The sequence below is a fragment of the Cavia porcellus genome, unplaced genomic scaffold (assembly GCF_034190915.1).
Source record: "Cavia porcellus strain 051 isolate PalLab524CR breed Dunkin Hartley unplaced genomic scaffold, mCavPor4.1 scaffold_13, whole genome shotgun sequence".
NCBI classification, from domain to species: Eukaryota; Metazoa; Chordata; class Mammalia; order Rodentia; family Caviidae; genus Cavia; species Cavia porcellus.
In genome coordinates, this window is record NW_026947496.1 from 17,069,697 (window position 1) to 17,090,832 (window position 21,136).

A 21,136-nucleotide genomic window follows, 5' to 3' on the forward strand; every position below is an offset into this window, starting at 1 on the left:
TATAGGGAGGGAAACTGAGGCATGGAGCTGTTAAGTAACTTGCACCATCAGTGGTGGTAGTAGCAGTGATATTACCAAATTGTGGAGCCAAGGTTTGAACTCAGTCACGTGCCCCGTCTGTGTCCTTGAGCAGGCCCCTGCATTGTCTTTACAAAAGGAACCAAGCACTCCAGAGCCTGTGGGAAGGTGCACTTTGACTAATTAACAGTGGAAAACCAGGACTATTGTGATTTCTGTTCCCTCTTCTCCGTCTTCCCCAATTACCTTTGTCTAGCAGTTTATGATGAAAGGGAGAAAAAAACTTGTAAACAACCATCCTCCAGCTCTCAAACTTTAGGAACTTGACAGAAATTTATAGCCCATTCTTTTTAGAAGCCCCCTTTTCCTTCCTTTCTAAACTGAGCTGTAAATAGCTCTAATCTACATTTGTTCTTTTCTTTTTTTTTTAAATTGTTTTACATTTTAATTCAATTTCCTACAATCATTTCAATAAATAATTGGAAACTGGTTTGGAGACACAGCAATAGATCCTAAAACTGTGCTTTGTAGGAGCAGCCCTAGAATTCCTTTATTATGGATGTGTCTGGATTGTACAAGGGTCTCTTTGTGTAACCAGCCTCAATAAAGTGATGAACAAAACAGAGGTTTCATTTGGGTCTGGCGCAGTAGCACTAGCTGGATTCAGAAGTGCGACATTAATTTCATCGAATTTCTTGTGCGCTCTGTTATCAATAGCTTGAAATTGAACAGGGAAATAGGTCTAACAGGCCACCTGTTTTATTGGATCTGGGTTCTAAGGACTTAGTAGAGAAGTCCCGAATGAGAGTGCTGGGAAGCTATCTGTTCTCTGTGCAAACCATGAAGAGATATTGGAGGAAAAAGTCCCAACTGTTCCTGGTCATTATTCCTAAATATTCCCCTGTGCCTCCAGTGTCTGTCCCACTGCCCTGCCTCCATTCAGATCCCCACCGTCGTCTGTCTAAATTACTACTGGAGCCTCCCGACCGCCTCACCCAGGCTGGGCTGCTTCACTGGCTGTGTCACCGCTGGGCTACCTTCTCTGAAAAACATCTCATCAAGGATCTCACCTGGACACACTTCCTCTAGAATTATTCCACTTCCCCTTTTCCCCACCTCCCTCCACTGTATTTCTTTCTTCATTTTCTCTAGCTAAGCTTACTTTGGGACACGTTTGTCTCTCTTGGAGCACTTCTGTATCTGGCGGATCAGTCAGCGTCTGCACAGGAAAATGAAACTATGTAGTTTCAGAGAAAAAGAAATTGAATGCCGGGAATCCGTTACGTCAGTGATGGAAAGCAGGCAAGAGAGATGAGGTGGCTCAGGGATGGCCAAGAACAAGGAAAACTGCCGTCTGTCCCTAGGCGTCACCTCCACAGGGAGGTCATGGCGTTATCTGAACTCAGAAGCAAGGTAGATGCTAAAATCAGTGCAGGAGCTGGAGTCAGGGCTTAGAAATCTTAACGCCATGGAGGGCATTCAGCCACTGCTTGGGCACCTGCTGAGCACAAGGAAAGAGAACTGTGAATCTCAGCTTTTTTCCACTTGCCATCCAGTCTCCCCGTTTCTTACTGATTCTAGAGAATCAAAGGCCTGGGAAATGTGGTTTCCTAAGATATGAGGTAAGACGGAAAAGGTAAAGTGACCTCATATGTAACTAATTCCTATGTTTAAGGATTCAACTTCCATGTACCTGCGAAAAGCTTTTCCTGATATTTGCCTAGTGTTTAGCAGCGGCCTGCTCCTGAAACTCCTCGCCTGTTATTATAGATGCTCATTTCAGCATTGATTGGTTCCTCAGCTAAGCTGTAGCCTGCTGGCAGGCACGCCGCTCTCCCAAAGTGACGTAATCTTAAGTGTTTGTGGAAGGGAAACTGAACTTGGTCAGTCTACCTGGATCCTGTACCAGTTTACACTCACAGAATCAATAAGAGTGATTGTTCTTCAGTGTTAACACCAAACAGGATAAGTATGCTGCCTGATCCTTGTGAAACCTGACAGCTGGAAATGCATCTTAGTGGAACTTTTATTGGTACCCCTCTTGTGATGAATGAGATAACCATGTTTCTCTCTTGAAGAATCTGTAGTGACTGATTAGATCCTTTGATTTTTATTTTTCATTTGTTTGTCAATCTTGGTCATACGAACTTATATATCATATGAACTGATCATATGAATTTTTTATATATTAAGGAAATTAGCATGAATTAAGAATATTATGTTCATAATTTGTTGTTCATGACTTTGCTTATTATAGTTTATCAGGAAAAAATTTTCAGATTAGTGATTACTTTGTCTTATGGCTTTTGATTCAATATGGGCTTAGATTCATACTTAGGTATTCCTCGTCTTTTGGAGAGAATACATATATGTATATAATTATATAACATATTATATGCATATAATTAAATTATATAATATATATAACTATGTATATTCTCTCCAGAAGATGAGAAATTACATATAGTTATATTATAATTAATTATGCAATATAATATTATATGTTATAATTAAATATAGTATAACATAATTATAACATACAGTATAACATACCCTATTAATTATATAGTATAACATATATTATAATTAATTATAGAATAACATAATTATAATTATAATTATAATTATGTAATAATTATAATTAATTATATAGTATAACACAATTATATATAATTAATAATATATATTTTTTCCAGAAGAATATATTATAGATAATATAATTATATATAATAAATTTCATATATGCTCTCCAATTATATATACATATATTCTTTCTAGGAGAAGAGGAATTATATATATAATTATATATTTTATATATTTATAATTAATTATAATGTATAAAACTATAATTAAGTATATATAATTAATTATAACATTTAATAAATTACAAATTATATAACTATATAATATAATATTATATAACCATATAATATAACATTATATAACTATATAATATAATATAATATTATATAATATAGAACAATATAATATATAATTATATATGTTATATGGTTTTCTTTTCCTTTTAGTTTCATGTTTGAATATGTGTGAGTCTGGAATCTATTTTAATACAAAGTAAAAGCATAAAATTTTTTCTTTCTCTCTAGTTGTCTAAGCACTACTTTTTTAATAGTGCATTTTTCAAGAATTTCAAACATTCCCTTTATCGCATCCTAAACGTGGACTCCTGTGGCTTTGGTTAGGGATCTCCTTTGCAGGTCTCCCACGTGTCTGTCTATGCAGCTCCCTTTACAAGTTAAAGCTTATCGTGATAAACTTTGATTGCAGTATTCAGATGTTCTGGTTAATGTTCGTTTAAAATATGTAACAGCAAAACAAATAATAACAATATGAAAATTTCATGTTAGTGATTTCTAATGAAACCATGAAGACATCTATAAAATTAGATAAATAGAATTGGTGCCTCCAGATTCGATAGAGCAGCTTGCTAGATGGTATCTAACCATTTCTTTTCAGCAAATAAACTATGGTGTATTCACAAAGTGGGATTTATGTAGCCATGAACAAAGAGAGGGAGCCACAGCAACACACGTCAGCAGAATAGATCTCATGAGCAGAACAGTAAAAGGAAGAAGCTAGTTATAAATAAACATAAATAGGACAATTCTGTTTATACAAAGATCAAAACTAAGAATGCAAACTTCGGCGGCATTTTATAGGGATATATATATATTGTGCCATTTCTAGGAACAATAAGTAAAAGCAAGTTAATGCCACAAAATTCAGGATTATATTAGTAGAGGAAGAGAGAGGTAGACGTGATCAGAAAGAGACAGAGCTTGGGGTCCTGGCACAGGCCCGAGCCTGAGGTCTGTGTGACCAACGTTAAGTGACTGACTTTGGGGTAGCTGCTCCTTGAACTTCATACACACATTTTAAAAGGTAAGTTTATTGGTACAGCTTAGATATACATAAAGCTCACATTCATCATAGGGAATTTATACCAATATGTGATACATCTTGATTCCTCTTTTTCCCATTCACCTCTCCTCCAGTTGTTTCCATTTTATATTTTCTCATGTTTTTACTCCAGTGGAATTTGTTAATTCTAGGCAAAAGCTACAGACTGGGCTTAACTGGGGGAAAACAGAGCTGTGGCAGGACAAGGCAGAAATCCACAGGGGCACAAATGGACCATAGTTCCATTTCCCCTTAGGATTCTTGCTGGGTTCTGGTGCTGTGTGACACCTGGCCGTGTAGGATAGGCGATACCAATGGGCACCCTCTCAGGGTCTTGTGCTTGGGGAAGAAAGTGGGCATTAGCCTCACCACAAAGCCACTCTGCCCCTCAAGTCCTCTGGCAGATTTTGAAGGCACTAGGCCAGTGGGGAGGGAGAGCTAGGCTTGAACCTGTGTAAGGCAGGGCTGGATCTAAGTCTTTCAGTGCTGAGAACATGGAAACCGTTGAGCTGTCAATCAAAAGGCCAGAGGTCCAGTGCTGCCCTTTGAGGCAAACTGGAAATGAACTGTCCCTTACTGCACTGCAGCCCAGCAGGGACCCATGGAATTTATGACTGAGCAGAACCTCATCTGACCTTACAGAGGAAAGGAACCATACTCTCTGTTGGAAGCTAATATCTCAAGTGGAAATGGTTCTTAACACATCTTCTAGAAAACAGTTCTAAAAGTATCTGGAACACAGTTTAGAAACCTATCACGCAATGAAGTAATAACAACTGCTTGATAAGAGAAAAACCATAGAAGAGCCACAGAGATACGGGTAATATATTGAGAACAGACAGGTACTTTATTAATGCTGTGACTATTATGCTGAAGAAAATAGGCCAACAAGAACAAAATCAATGCAAGTTTAGGTAATTTTAACAGGCTGTTGTGGCTTCTGGTAGATACTCTCCCAAAGTCTCATGAAGACACAGGTGGAATGATTCAGAGCTGGCTGATCTAGAAGGTGTGAGGCTGGGATTAGGAGCATGTGATTAGTAAAGAAGCCCACTTATTGGCTTGGTATGGTTTTGAGGGTAGATGATGGGAGCTGTGGGTTTGAGTTCTCCCTCCCCTAAGACCATGTGACCTAGACAGAGCATAAGGGACAGGAAAAGGGCTGCTATTGCTGCTTGTAATTTGCTGCTGCTTTGGTCCCTTCTGCTTACCATGAACTATTTCTCCTTGGAGCTAGATAACTATGCACTGAAACCTCTCCAAGCTGTGAGCTACAATAAACGTTTCCTCCTTTAATTTTGGGTGTCAAGCCTTTGGTCTCAGCAATGAGAAAAGTAACTCGGAAATAGGCCAAGTCTATAAAAAAGAAATTAAGTGGCTATTTTAAAACATAGTAAATCCCATACAAGATAGACACCAAGAGGCAGAATGCACTCAAATTACCTGCGTCTGAAAACCTTAAAGTGCCCAGAGGTGGGGGAAGACCCATTCACTCTAAAGGAACAACTGTATAATAAAGCTACATGTCACAGTCTCATCAGAAGCAATGAAATCCAGAAGGCATTTGAATAACACTTTCCGAAGGTTGCAAGAAAACAATGGCCAATCTAGAATTCCATCTCCAATAAAAGCATCCTTCAGAAGTGAAGGTGAAATACATATTTGCAGGCAAAGTTAGACCATGGGAACCAGCCCAAACCAGACTGCATTAGGAAACACAGAGCCTGAGCTTCAGATCTAAGGAAAATGATTCCAGATGGAAAATGGAAATGTTGGAGGAAATCAAGAAGAACACAATGGAAAAATAGATGGAGATTTAAACAAACGCTGACTGCACAAAACAGTAATTTTAATGTCTGGTGTAGTTTCAGTTATATGCAGAACCAAAAGTGTGTGGCAGTGATAATGTACCACTGTTAGTAAGTGGGATGCAAAAGTTTCTGGCGCTATCAGAAAATCAGTAATAGTAACCATTTACATTACTACTCTGAGAAGCAATGGGTGCCTATTACGATCACTAATGGATAAGACAGTTTAAAGTGACAAAGTTAATAGAGGGAAAATTGAATGGTAAATAGTGATAGTATTGTAAGAATCAATAGTAGACAAACACGTAACAACTCCTAGAGCATAAAATTTGAAAGTAAAAGAATGGGGAGAGATATAGAACATCAGCAAAAAGAAAGCTAATGAGTCTAATATCAGACAAAACATATTTTGCAACAAGAAAACTTACTAAATCTAGAGCACCATTTTACCATGATAAAGTGCTAAATCTAGGAAGAAAGAAATTACGGCTCTAAATATTCATGCATGCCAGAAACATACTCCAATGTATATAAAGCAATATAGACCAAATTATGTGATGAAATAGATTCAGAGTCATAGTGGAGGTACTACACTGTTTTCAAAAGTGAATAGAAAAGGCAAGAAATGCAAGAAGTAACAAAAATGCTGGAAAATAAAAACAAGATATAAATATATGACACATTTGAGACGATCACCAAAGACAAAAACTTGTAGCTAGGGAAGAAAAGAATAACACAGTCAGCAAACTTCTATAAGAATGACCAAAGAAAGGAGAGAAGTCTCAAACATAAGTACTAGTGACCAAAGGGGATGTTAAAAAGGGATTCTAGAGCTGTTTAAAAAGAAGAAAATGTTATTGTAACCCTATTGCAGCAATTGTTTAATTTGGATAAAATATGTGAAATCCTGAAAAATTAAAGACTATACAAAAATAAAGTCTGAGGAGTTCCATGCCTACTCAAAACCCTGAATTCTTTCTTAAAATCCACAAGTGGCTTCATCTTTGAATTCCTCCAAATAGTAAAGGAAGAAATAATGCCAACCTTGCATGTAGTACACCAGAGAATGAACAGAGGAGGAGGAGACAGGCAACTATTTCTTAGAAGAGAAGAAGTTCTAACCATAAAACCAGATTTTTATCAAAACTGAAAATTCTGCTCAATGTAGGACACATTCAGAAAATGAATATCGAACAACAATCACGGAGAAAATATTCTCCATGTATACTTGACAAAGGTCTTGTGTTTTTATGCAGATCATATATTTTTTACAGTATCATATAAATTAAGACAATAAAAATTAGAATATGATAGATGTAGAAACTTTATAAGAGATACATTGTGTGGTACTGGGAATTGAACTCAGGACCTTGCATTTGTCAGGCAGGCTCTGCGCTGCTGAGCCATATCCCCTGCAAATGGCCTAATTTATAAGGGCTAATAACACAATACCTATGAATAAGAGAATAAAGTACAAGTCACTTCAGATTCATACAATGTGAGTATGCCACGTGATAGAAGAAGAATGAATAGCAGGAACATGTTAACAATGTGGGTGAGTTTCACAGACATTATGTGAAGAGTCACACATAAAAGAATGTACACTGTGTCGTTCCATTTATATGAAGACCAAGAGCAGGCAAAACTCTTCACTTTGCTAAAAATCAGAAATGATTTGTCTTTGGGTGCTGTGGGGTGATCACAAAGGCAGTGAAATAATTCCAAGAGTGAAAACATGTTCCATATCTTCCTTGCACACATGCAATTGTCAAAACTTATCTAATGGAGTGCTTATCACACCTGTGTATTATTATTTGTAAATTAGGCTCCAATCTGTTTTATTTTTATTAAGTTTATTGGTATGATTCAGATATTCATCACAATCACAGTCATCACAGGGAATTTGTATCCATACGTGATATATATGATTCCTCTTTTTTCTCCTCATTCCCCTCCCCTCCCTTGAATCTCTCTTCTTCTCCTTATTTACAAAGTTTTTTCCTGCTTTATCTTTCTTATGTGTTTCTCATTCCCTTTTAGTTTCTCTTTCCTTTTGAAAAATTTCTTCCTATTTCACAATATCTATTATATATTTTGTTTACACTTTCAGTTTCTCACACCAGAGAGACAATGACATATTTCTCTGATTTCTTTCACTTAAGACCGTGGTCTCAAGATGCATCCATTTACCTGGCAATGAAAAGATATGAAAGCAACAGAAGAAACAATTTTCCCAGGTGAAATAACTATGACTTTGAAAGCTAATCAGGACATAGATCATTACAGTTCAGTCTTCCTCACAAACAGATAAACAATCATCTTTTACAAAATACTAGCCAATTAAAGCCAAGGATTACAGTATACTTGAGACCAATACTCCCCATCAAAGTGGACTTATTCCATGTTAACACAGAGAAAAGAGCAGTGATCATCATGACATTTGCAGGGACACATTCACCTCACACATGCCAGGAAGACCACAGACGCTGAGTAATGCTTCAGGTTTCTGGTGGAGTATGACTAAATTTATGTAGAAACGGTATAGCAGTTGGAGGATTTTTTTGGACTTCCAAGTTTTTTCATCCAAAGCACAGGAGTACACACCAAGGGGTAGAAATGGAAGGCTGGATATTTTCCAGTGCCCGGGGAATCTGCTTTCCCTTCCTCCTCTTACTCTGAATTTGCAAAGGCTCCCTTTCATGGATCACGTCAGTGACTTAGTCATCTGTCTTCTTGCTGGGCTTGGCTAATAAGAGGGCCCGGGAGGGTTAAGGAGGGCCAGAAGCATGTGTATTTGGGGGTGTTTATCTCTCTAAACGGCATCCAGGAGCTGGGTGGCATCGCTGTACCTAAGGATCCAGTGCCTATCGGGAGCCCTCTGGCTCCAGTGACTGCTCGTCCTCCTTCTCCTGCAGTCCTAACACAATGGTGGATGCTTGCTGAGGTTCTGGGCAATGCACTACCCTCTTCGATTTTCTGAAACTCAGCACACACCTTTGCGGTTAGTGTTTCTGCTACATCCCCCTTCATTACTTGTTCTAGTGTGCTAGATGTTTTACAAGAACCGCACTGATATTCTGGCGTCTTCTGTCTCCCCAGGACACTCTTCCTTGTGCAGCCCTGGTCTTGACATGTGTCAAGCCAGGTGTCTCTGTGGCCTCCTGGTTTATTCTTTTTCTCTCAGCCTGCATGTTCCTTGCCCCATAAATTCTCTTTAACACCTCTCTGGTCCTCATCATGTCTTCTGCTATAGCTTTAGAATTTGGCACGTATGTTGCAAGCAACAATTTCCCACCTTGGTTCTTTCATCAACCTCACAGTTACCAATTCAAACTACTTTTGAAAATGCAAAACTGAATGCACCTTTTCATCCTTTAAAGTCTTTTGATACACCCTGCTTACCTACACGGCTAACTCCCAAAGTCCCAAGAATGACCCAGAAGATCCTTTGAGCTCTAGGTCTGCCTGCCTCCTCTCCTTTTCTTGACACATTAGGCACATGGCATTGGTTGCCATCCAAGAACTAGCTGGGCTGATTCATGCAGGCCAAGGTGCTTTTCCACCTACTCATCGCCCGCTTAGCAGGCTGTTCTTGGCCTTGTCCACTTGGTAAACATATACAGTTGCCTCCCCTAGCCAGGGATTCAGTTATTTGTCATCTCCAAGGGTCAAAATTATTACATGGAAAATTCCAGAAATAAAGAATTGGGAGGTTTTAAAATGCATGCCATCCCATGTAGCATGATAAACATTGGCACTGTCCTGCTCCACCAGCCTGTGATATGAGTCACCCCTGCATTCAGGATGTCCTGGTTGTATCAGCTACCTGTTTGTTAATCATTTAGTAGCCTTTTTGGTTATTTAATCAGCATGTTCAAGTAATCCTTATTTTATTGATAATAGCCTCAAAGTGCAAACTGGTATTACAGTGTATTGTTCTAATTTTTATCTTTTGTTATTGATTATTGTTGTTATATTTTACTGTGCCTCATTTGTAAGTTACACTTTACCACAGGTGTGCACATGTAGGGAAAATATATTATATCTAGGGTTTTGCCCTGTTCAGAGCACCTGTGAATGCCTTGGGACATTCCTCTTGGAAATGAGAGGGAAGGCCTCCCGCAATTACTTCTCCAAATAGAGCTTAAAAATTAACTTCTTTATTTGTCCTTTTAATCTTCAAAATCATGTAGAAATTATGCCACTTCTTACAGTGTTCCTTGAAGAGGTCTTTATAGACACTGTATATCGCACACTTTTATCACTAGAGATAAAGTCTCTGTTCTCTTAGAGCATGCAGAGATAAAGACAATAAGTAAGAGGAGAAGTCAGATAAGAGGCTGGACTAGTCTAGGAAAAAGCTGGTGGGGATCAAGAAGCATACACGGTGGTGAGAAGTGTTTGTATTCAGGAGATATTCTGAAAGCAGAGTAGACAGGAAAATACGAACACACCGAGGCAGAGTAGGGAAGAGATAGAGAGATCAAGAGAGACGAAAGGCCAGAGACAAGAGAGACGGCAGGGGGAACAAAAGAGAGAGACACAGAGAGGAGGTTAGAATGACTTTCAGCTTGAGTGATTAGGAAGTTAGCATTGCTAATTCCTGCCCTGTGGAATGCATCAGGAAGAGAGCTTCAGTTTTGGATGTGTGAAATTTGAGCTGCGCACTGAATATTTCAGTGATGATTTTGCATAGAGAGTTGAATACGTTAAGTCCAGAGTTCGTGTCCTGCATCTGGCATAAAGGTCTAGAGTTCATTAAGACCTGGACTTATCTGTAATAACAGTCATGATAGCCTATTGGATTTATTTGTTGACATATTTAGAGGCTTATGTAAACAATAAGCTCCTTCAAGTTAGTAATGACTTGGACAAAAGAGAAAAATGCATGGTAAACATTTATGGACCAAATAAATTTGTGCATGGCTGCCGGGTGCCCTTCTTTTTCCTTTGCATTCTGTTTTTTGCTCTGATGCTCATATCCTTAAATGACGGAGCTATGTTGGACTCATCTATTCATTTTTGCCATATAGCTGATCCTCAATATATAGTTATTAAACTGAGCTAGCTACCTCATATTTTATTAATCTCAATTTGTACTTAGGATATATGAAGTGTGATTCATAGACATGGTGAAGGTCTCCATCACTCTCTGAAGCAGCTCTGGAAGTCCTCTTTTTGAGTGTCTTTGATGTCACTGTTGTGGCTGCCTCGAGGTCCTGAATCGATTGAAAACATTTACCTGTCATGGTCATTTTGACTTTGGGGAAGAGCCAGAAGTCAGATGTGCAGATGCAGTGACTACAGCCAATGAAGACTCACAGGAATCTTTCTCTGAGCCTGGCTTTCTGCCGGATGGCACTTGGCAGCAGCATTTACTCTATTTTTTAAAAGTCACACTTATGAAATAGGGCTTCCCGAACTGCTTCAGCAAGTGGCAAGAACAAAGAGACAATTGTGTTCCTAGAATTGGGGAGTACTTCGAGGAGAATTAATGAGACTGTGCCTTTTACTGGAATAAAGTTTTCATCTAAGCATTCACCATAGAGTTTGATAATGCCTGGTACTGTTTGGCTTGTCAAGCAGTTTGAGGTGAGCTTCCCTGCACCCTACCTTTGCCCCCAATTCTGGGAATGCATTGTCAGGCAAAACTGACCATACGTGGAAATAAAATGGAGACATTTATTCCAAAAGCCATACACAATTCACTTGCTCAGGTATCACCCTGATATTGATATCTGTCATATTTTATCATGTGTCATACTTTTCCAAAGACCTTCTACATGCATGATCTTTAAGATATAACCATCTTGTGACAGCCAGGGAAGCTTGTGTTTTATCACATCCTATGCAGTTATTATGCAGCACAACTAGGACCTGAATGTATCCATGTGACTCTAATTACTGAAGTCTTTTCTCCACACTATATTACAGTTCTGGTAGTCTCCACATTTTTAGTGCAAGTTGCTGAGTTTTGAAGTTTGATTTTTATACTGAAAATTGTTAACATGTGCTTAAACTCTGAAGCATGATTATTTTTTAAAGTCACATAAAAATTTGCAGGGTGAACTTTGGAAGTGTTCTTCATATCTGTCTGCATGGCTATTACCAACAAGGACAGCAACAAAATGAAAGAAAAAGGGGTTGGAGATGATGGGAGGGAGAGATTGGAACCCTCGTGTGCTACTGATGAGAATATAAAATGAAGCAGCTGCTGGGAGAGACAGAATAGTGCTCCCTCAAAAAAGCTAGCAACAGGTTTATAATATGGTCCAGCATTTCCAACTTTGCATATGTATCCAACAGGACCGAAGTCATGATGTCAAACAGGTGACTTCATACCCAGGCTCACTGCAGCCAGGATAAGAAAGCAAACTACGCACCTGTCAGTGGATCCATAGACACACAAAAGAATATCAGTCACCCTTTTAAATATGGAAATCAGGCCTGGGGACATGGTTCAGTCAGAGCACACATTCCCAAGCATCGATGGGGCCCTAGGTTCATCCTCCACTAGTGGAATAAAAAAGGACACACACACACACACACACACACACACACACACACACACGCTGAAATAGCTTCAAAAAGGAGGGATCATATTTGCAACAACTGTGGAGCCATTATCAATGCATTATATCTCTTGATTCTTTTGCAGGCTGAAGTTTTTTCTTCCATCACAAATTGGAATTTAATCAAGTTTTAAAATATGATGATGTACAATTTCTTTTCTATTCTTCATGATGTCAAACTTTTACAAGTTGTGTTTCCTGTCATGCTCTTTTTAAATTTTTCTTTTTAAATTATAATTAAGTTGATCGGTACCATGTAGATATACATCATGATCCACACTCATCATAAGGACTCTGTATCTGTGCATGATGTATTTTGATTTCTTTTCTTCCATTCTCTTCCTCTCCCTTTAGCCTTTCTTCTCCTCCTTATTCACAATGGGTTGTTTCCACTTTATCCTTCTTTTCTCATTTTTTTCTTTTTTCTTCTTTCCTTTTCCTCCTCTCCCTTTCTTAGTTCCCGTTTCCTTTTGAATATTTCTTCCTATTTCACAGTATCTATTATAGAGTTTGGTTCTTATTTACATTTTTTATTTCTAACACCAGAAGACAATGAGATATTTACACGTGTATCCGATTTATTTCACTTAAGAGTATGGGTTCAAGGTCCATTTATTTAGCTATAAATGTCTCGTTTGTTCTTCTATATGGCAGAGTAGTACTCCACTGTACAAAAATAGTCACATCTTTTTTTATCCATTCCTCAGCTAATGGGCATGTGAACTATTTCCAAGATACAGCTATTACAAACTGTGCTTCTATAAATAGGGTACACATATACCACTGTGGTATGATGCTTTTAATTCTTTTGGGAAGATTCCAAGAAGGGAGATAGCTGGGTCCAATGGGACCTCTAGTCTGTGATGAATCTTATTTGCTATGAACTCTTGATTCTAATGTCAGAAATGGAGTAGATACAGAAATGAATGTTATTTAATATATCAGCAAAGGAAGAAACAAAATATTCTTATTAAGGTCAATTGTTTAATTTGAGTTTGAGAAAGTGACAGCATGTATGAAGTGGTTACAAACTGAGGAGATGGGAGAGATTAATATGCAGTGATCAAAATTGGACAAGAAAATTGGGGATCAGACGGGAGTAAGACCCATTGGGTCTTTCAACTTTTTGAAAGAACAGAGCCCCAAATCCTGGGTCTCAAAAGCAGTCCCCTAAAATCAGTCAGAAACAAGCGAAGTTAAATTTCAAAAAATACAAAAGACATCACAATTCATTCAGTGAAGATTTTTCAAAAATGTGATAATAATTTTTTAAAACATTGATACAAAGTCACAAAAGATATGCAGTGGTACCTTGATCTATGTACTTGATTTTTATTAATTTTTCTATGATTTTGGGGAAGATGGCTGTGTTTGTGTTTCTGTGAGGGAGATGGTCATGTTTGTCACCTGTGTGGAGTTTGAGAATGAAAACATAATTTTGCTGAGTGCTTTTGTGTACAAGCCAGATTGTTTGCAAACCAAAGTGTTTGAGAACGAGGGTAATACAGGGTAATTGAGAAAAGTGCCTGACAGGTTGAAGTACCCAAGATTGTGACCATCACACTTTTCATATTTTTCTTTTTTTTTTTTTGTCTTTTTATTTTTTATCGGTACCAGGGATCGAACTCACGGCTGCCTGCTTGCAAGGCAGGCGCTTATGCTGCTGAGCTAAATCCCCAGCCCCTATACTTTCCATATTTTATGTAGAACACCTTCGTGTGAATACGGAGCTCTTTAGGAGTACAAGGAAGTGATTCTTGGTGCACACACAGCGATGATTACAAGTGCGAGGAACACTTTGGAAGCAGTGTCTTGCAGAGCAGCCCTGTGAAGGGGTGATTTTGGCCTGAAATCTGCCGGCCTCTTCTCTTGAATATCTGGGTCCCAGCTTCGATCTGTGTTGGCCCTGAAGGAAGGGATATCCGTTATTTATGCAAAATTCATTCAAAATTCTGAAAGCACTAGAGACCCTGAACTTAATCTGCCTGTGAATTATTTTCTTTGTTCAATTGTGTTTTCTGGATCTTTTGGCCATTATATAATAGAAATATTAGGTCTTTTAAACTAAGAAATACCTTTACATGTATTGTTGCCATTTAAGATGAGAGAAGGCATTGATACTTATCGCTCGTTTTTTCTTAATTTGTTCAAATATTTGATGTTTCTCATTGAAAATTTTTAAAAGGATGAAGTATTTGTTCAGTGAATCTACTTGTAACACAATCATTTGTACTTTAATACTAAAGATTTTGTCTTTCTAACAATAGTTGGTCCTGTCTCAAGAATTTTCATATTCTTAAAGAATATGAATTCTTAAAGAATATGAAAATAGATACTTTGACCTGTGTCTTATTTTTAAAAACAATTTAAAAATAAATGAATTTGGAGGATATCATGCTAAATGAAATACAGCAGACTCAGAAAGACAGACATGATATGATTGCTTATGTGTGGAATCTAAGAAGGCTGAGCTCCTGGGCGTGGAGTGGTGGTTACCAGAGGATGGAGGGATGCACAGGGAAGCAATGGAAAATTGTTAATTAAATGCTACTGGTTTCAGGCAGACAGGAGAAAAAGGTTTTTCAATTCATTACACAGCAGGATGACTATGGTCCTAAATAATATACTGTATTATAAATTTCAATATAGCTAATAGAATATATTTCAAATATCTTACCATAAAAATATAGGTATGTGAGTTGATTGGATGTGTTAATTAGCTTGCATCATCATGTTAAATTGTCTAAAGGTAAAAATCACATTCTATCCCCTTAGACATTTATAACTGTGATTCATGAATCCAAAATAAAGACATAACAGTAAACAGATACACACTGAGTGATTGATGAATGGAAGAGGATCTTTGCCCAGAGAAGAGAATGTAGGAGTCCACTTTCCCTCCAAACTTCTGGAAGCACCATGGATTTGCAAAGCGGGTTGCAACTGGTCAGCGCTAGACGGCGAGGGTCCCAAGCCCCAGCCCACACCCGAAGAATGAGACAGCGCAGTGGCGTGACACTTGGTAGCCTGGCCTTCACATTTCCGCTGCTGTGCTGCTCAGGCAAGGTGTGGAATGGGACACGTCATCTTCGACTGCCGAGTTCCAGCTCCAGCTTGCAAGGCAAGGTCATTATTTCTTTCCACCTGGGATGCTTTTCTTGCCCTCTTGCTCCTTGTGCCCCATGCTACACAGCATTTCTTCAATCTGTGATTCTCGTTGCTGTGGTTTAGATCTATATTTGGCCCTTATGCCTTAGGTGTTTGGGAGGTGGTTTGGTTTGGGGGTGGCCCCGCGGATGGAGGGGTTAGGAGGTAGGAGGTAGGAGACCTGGTTAAAAGAGGCAGCTCACGGGGGTAAAGCTTGGAAGGGTTTAGCTCCTTCCCTGCAGCTTTCCTTCTCTCTGCCTCCTGGCCACCATGTGGTGGGTGAGCAGCTTTCCTCTACTCAGGGTCTTCCAGCGAGCTGCTTCTGTCTGGAGCCAGCTGACATGTTAAGACTGAAACTCACAACGTATGAGCCAAAAGAGACCTCTTCTCCTGAAGCTAAGGGTGTCAGGTTATCCCAGCAATGAGGGAAGTGACAAAGACAGCAGTGTGTTTGGGGTAGAATCCTGTAGAAGAGGTGGATTTGGCCTCACGCTTCCATTCCTCTCTTGGAACTTGCCAGTTGTGGAACTAATATTCAGGATGTTTTCAATTGCTTTTAAATGGACCAAACTACTTCAAAACAGCCTTTAAGGAGAGCTGCGAGGCTTGTTCATCAGATGCAGCCAGCACACGTCCACCAAAGCCATGGAGAACCCAATACTGGAATGTAAGCCATTTACCCTCTCTCTGAAGAGGGCTCCTTGAGTGTTCTTACTCCCTCTAGTGAGAAGACACGAAGGGGTCCCAGAGTAAAGCAGACCCAGCCTTCCAGACATCTGGACTGTTTCCCTGATCTGGCTGTACGGCACTGCTCCAGGAAAACCATGCACCCTGGCTCCTCACCTCTCCATGTCCCCGCAGGTCCAGCCACAACCTTTCTTCCCCAGGGCAGAGTGGCCACTCTTGCAGGTTCAACCCACTCGGCAGGGGGAGGCAGGTCTGCAACTCCTGCAGCTTCCCACGCTGTGGGAACCTGGGAGCCGACACCTCTTATTGCCGCGGAGCATCCACCCAGCCCCAGCTCCTCCTTTATGCCTGGTTCATCAAGGCTGCGTGCAAATTTGGCAGCCAATCAGCAAGTCTGAAGTGGATCACCTTCCTGGTTGTCTGTGTCACGCTCCTGTCTTCCAGAATCTGGTTTATTCAGGTCAGCTGCATTTCCCAGGTGTTGAACTGAAACAATGCAAACAATGTCAAGGTGAAATGAACAGAAGAAATGTGAACTGTCTGAAGAAGACTGTGTTGGAGAACAACAGGAGATTCCAACTCAGGGCATGCATGCCCTGGTGGACTGCAGGTGCAGCGAAGAAACTGGGGGCACAGGGAAGTTTTTAAAAGCAAAAAAAGAAAAAAAGTACATACAAATTGTTCTGACACAAAAATGATTGCCTACAAGGGCTGATGGCAGAAAACTGGCATTAGCTTATTGGTGAAAAGCGCCATTGTTAGGCAAAGTTCTTTCTCTGTATACTCATCCGGAAGCCATGTAAATACTTATCTGGAATATTCTAGCTTTGCGGAATTGCCTGGGTAGTTCTTGTCACAGGCCTATTATGTATAAGCACCCTTTCATTTTGGCCTTCTGGCTCCACTTTGTAGGGTTTGACATAAATGACTCCATTTTGGCACTGGTAACTTTCCCAATATGTAGGAAATCCCTGCATTTTCCACAAAATGGCCTCCAGTCCATCCTGCCTTCGTTTGGAGGCTTGATTATCAGGGTGAGAAATGTCATGGTTCCATTACAGTTGTCCGGGGTAGAAACACAGCAGGTTTGGTTGGGTTGGTCCGGGCTATTTCCGTGGAGGTCATCAGATTGCCCTGTACCCTGTACCCACTAGCTGATTTCACTTGCTATAAAGAATGTACAGCACTGTGTGGCCATCTGTGCCGTTGCTATGGGTTCAGATTCCCAGAGGACTGATATGTGGTTGCTTTTGATTTTCCTCATCTGTTCTTCACAGCATCACCTCCTAGAGCTGTTAACCTCATAAGCTCGAGACAACTTCGAGAAACAAGTTAGCTCGGTGATGTCTTATGGTCTGCATGCCCCACTGAATAATTTGCTCATGACCTAAGACCTGCCGCTTGCTCTAGTTTTTATAACTAACTAGTTTCTGCCTTCACAAGTAAATTCATACTTGGTCTTGATGGAGAGCTCTCTGGGTGATCACTGGATATTGTGGATCCGGTTACTCCCTTTCTGGGAATGTATCTAAAGGAAAGAGAATCAGCACACCAGAGAGGTCCCCATGCTTACTGCAACACTGTTCACAACAGCTAAAATACGGAACCCGTCTAGGTGCCTACACCTGGATGAATGGATGAAATAAATATCTGTCAGATATATGCACAGTAAAACATCATTTAGGCATAAAAAATAATGAAGTTCTAACACTTGCAACAAAAAGGATGGAACTAGGAAGATGTCACATTGTGTGAAATAAGCCAGACAAAGGAAGGCTTCATCTTCCCCCTCATATCCAGAAGCTGAACAAACGACTTCTACATATCATCGTGATCACTAGAGGTTAGAGGAGTGGATGTGTTTCCACCCACTTTCCATAGAATGTTTTAGCCTTATGTCTATCTCTCCCCTAAGGTAAGCTCACAAGCGCCATTTAGGCTATAATTTAATTATAGGTAAAAGCCTTTATTAGTACTTTTGGTCAAATGTTACGATTTCTCAAGGAAATATCTGCCGATCTGTGCTTGTGCTTTTTTAAAAATCAGGAGTTGATATGAGCATTTGCATTGAATGAACATTTCACCTGTTTTGCATGTGTGATATGGCTGTGCCAAGTGGAATTCCTATATTTTGGTTTTTGAGGCATCTCCATGATGACTTCCAGATGGGTGCAATGGTTTGCATTCCCACCAACAGTGCAAAAGGGCTCCTTTGTCCCCACAGCCTTGTCATCTTGTGCCGTTTTTTGTGTTCCTGATGATAGTTCTGACCAGGTGAGATATGATCTCAGCATTATTTTAATTTGCATTTCAGGATGATGAACTTTTTCTCAGATACTTATTGGTTGTTTGTACTTCTCATTGTGAAGGGTCACCGCTTTTTGTTTGTGGAGTCTAGTTGTCCAAAATGATCATATGTACTGACTTCTTTAGTTCTTTATTCCCTCTGTACCGAGGATTGAACCCAAGCCTTCTGCATGCTAGACAAACACTCTACCACTGAGCTGTACCCCCAACCACTGCCCATCTTAGCTTTTTAAATTCTGAGAAAACATCTCAGTGGTTCGTGAACTTTGAATCCTCTTGCCTCAGCCTCCTCCTCTGCTATTTTATTTATCTTTTATACCTGTCCCCTCTAGTAAAAAAATACCTCTCATGGGCTCTATTGTTTGTTTTTATCTGCAATGAGCCGCACGTACATTTATTTTTCATTATCTTTGTGTTGATAGAAGTACACAATCAAAAAACATAACAGAATTAAGTTCTCAGACAAACTGTGCCCAGAAAAATTTTAAATTGTTAAACAATAAATAAGAAGGAATTGATTTACTTTGTATCCCTTATCGTGATTCTCTCTTTGGAAATTCTTCTAATTTCGATGCCATCATTATTCTGATTTTCCCCTTTAAAACAGAAATGAAGTCAGTCCAAATATGCAGGAGGTCCCACTTAAGACGATTGAATTAGTTATATTTCACTTTAAGATGGTGTGAAAGCCACATACGCTCACTACAAATCATCCTCGGAAGTTTGAATCTGAATCTTTTTCCCCATAATCTGATGAAGATTTACTTGATCTTCCCTGGTAATCCTGGGCGGTGGCTGTGACCACAGCCCTCAGTCAGCCCCACCCCACCAGGGGGGCAAACACCTGACACTGTTTTAGAATATGGAGGCAGCTGCGGGTGTCTGGGGTGCATAAAACATAGGATGAATGTTTAAATGTGTTACAGTAAAACATGCAAACCCCCTCATAAGACTTTCTTTTGCTTCAAACACATTTATCCCACTGCTTGTGACACTTTCTGAAGCACTTCTGTATGTCTCCTCTCCTGGGTTTTTAGTTGCACTATGTGGCTACAAGGATGTTCTGAATCAGATCAAAATGTGCACCTTTCGTGATTATTTTGACTTTGGGAACGAGCCGGAAGTCAGCTGATGCCAGATGCAATGACTAATGTGGATGGGGATGTTTTTATTCCACAGAAACTGCTGTAAAGTTTTGAAGTGCTTCAGGACACTCAGGAAACCATAAAAAAAAAGACCCTCACAAACGTAGGCTTTCACAATTGTTTCAGAAAACTGGCAAGAATGATGGGATGAGTGTGTTTGAAGCGACAGGGAGTATTTTGCGGGAGATTGATGACAATGTGCCTTTTACTGTAATGTTTTTAAAATGTTTATTTAAAAATCAACCAGATTTTGATTATACATTGCTTTTTTGACTTGGGATATTTTCAGCATGCTAAGGGTTTATCAGGTTGTGACTCCACTGTAAAAAGAAGGGAATAGGTACTATGAAACTGGGTAGGTCAAAAATACTGCATCTCGGCTCTACACCTACTGCTGTAGCATCTCACAGTGGCCATCAGAGGCCTGCAGGGTCTGTTCTGGACCCCGCCCCCCCAGTGCTCCCTGTATTTTCTGGACTCTGTGGCCTCTCCTTTGCTTCTTTCCTTTCCAACAACACAGGCCATCGTACCTCAGGCTTATGTTGCTTCCAGATTGTCACACCATTGATGTCTTTTTTCTGAACACTGGCACTCTTGGTGAGACCCACATTGGTCCCCAAAATCACTGTAATCCTTTTCCCTTGCTTCATTCATTTCTGAGGCACCTGTGTACACCTAGTATGCTATTTGATTTACATTTTTATACCTGTCATTCTCTAGCAGAAGATAAGTTCCTATTGTAGTTAGGGTTTATAAGCGAGAAGATTTAATACAGGACACCTAATTTATAGGGTTATTTTATAGTATTCAACCAAAAAGTCAAATGTAGAAGAGTTTAGGAAATCTGTCCATGCACTAGAGACTCAAAGAATCGAGCTGAATACCTGGTTCTCACAGCAGTGCCCTGCACCAGTCCAACTGGAGTTGATAGCCCATGGCAATGTCCTCCATGAGTCCAGTTGGAGGCCTCAGGCCCCGACAATGTCTCGTGCAAGTCTGTATCAAAGATCTGCATTAGAAAGGCCCAAAGTTCAGTGATGGAAATTGGAAAGTCTGTGCTAGCTGGATAAAGGATCTGTACCAGAAGCAGGAAGTGACGCTTGATAAGAATCAGAACTCCCCCAAAGAAAACCACAGCCATCCTCAGCAACAGTGACCTCCTTCCATGATGAGAACAGCTGAGTTCTTAGCAGAAAAGCCAGAGTGACAAGTTTCTCCAAGGAATCAACGGTGTACCATCTTCCTCTCTCATTCTCCTTTTGTGCTGTTGACAACAATCTTCAGATGGGTGTTACAAGTTGACCATTAGTTAATCCCCCATACTTCCATAGACCATTTTTTTAATATTCCTCTCAAGTACCTGCATCCTACCAGGAACATTATTAAGGCTTAATAAATATTTATTAGGTAAATAAACAAACAAGTTATATGATATGCTATTGCATAAACTATTACAATTTTCCTACATTTGGTAAAAGAGATTTGATTTGCCTGGGGCCATAACATTTTGGAAGGGTTCAGTACTATCATG

At 39.6% G+C, this 21,136-nt stretch overlaps 1 long non-coding RNA gene across 3 annotated transcripts in view; it reads left to right on the forward strand.

The window, feature by feature from the left end:
* Positions 1-1,360: 1,360 nt before the first annotated feature.
* The window catches only part of LOC134478499 (uncharacterized), a 45,070-nt gene continuing 25,294 nt past the window's right edge, over positions 1,361-21,136 (forward strand). For all 3 annotated transcript variants that reach the window (XR_010051143.1, XR_010051145.1, XR_010051144.1), the window contains exon 1: positions 1,361-1,640. This is a non-coding gene — a long non-coding RNA (uncharacterized LOC134478499). The remainder of the gene's footprint in view (positions 1,641-21,136) is intronic.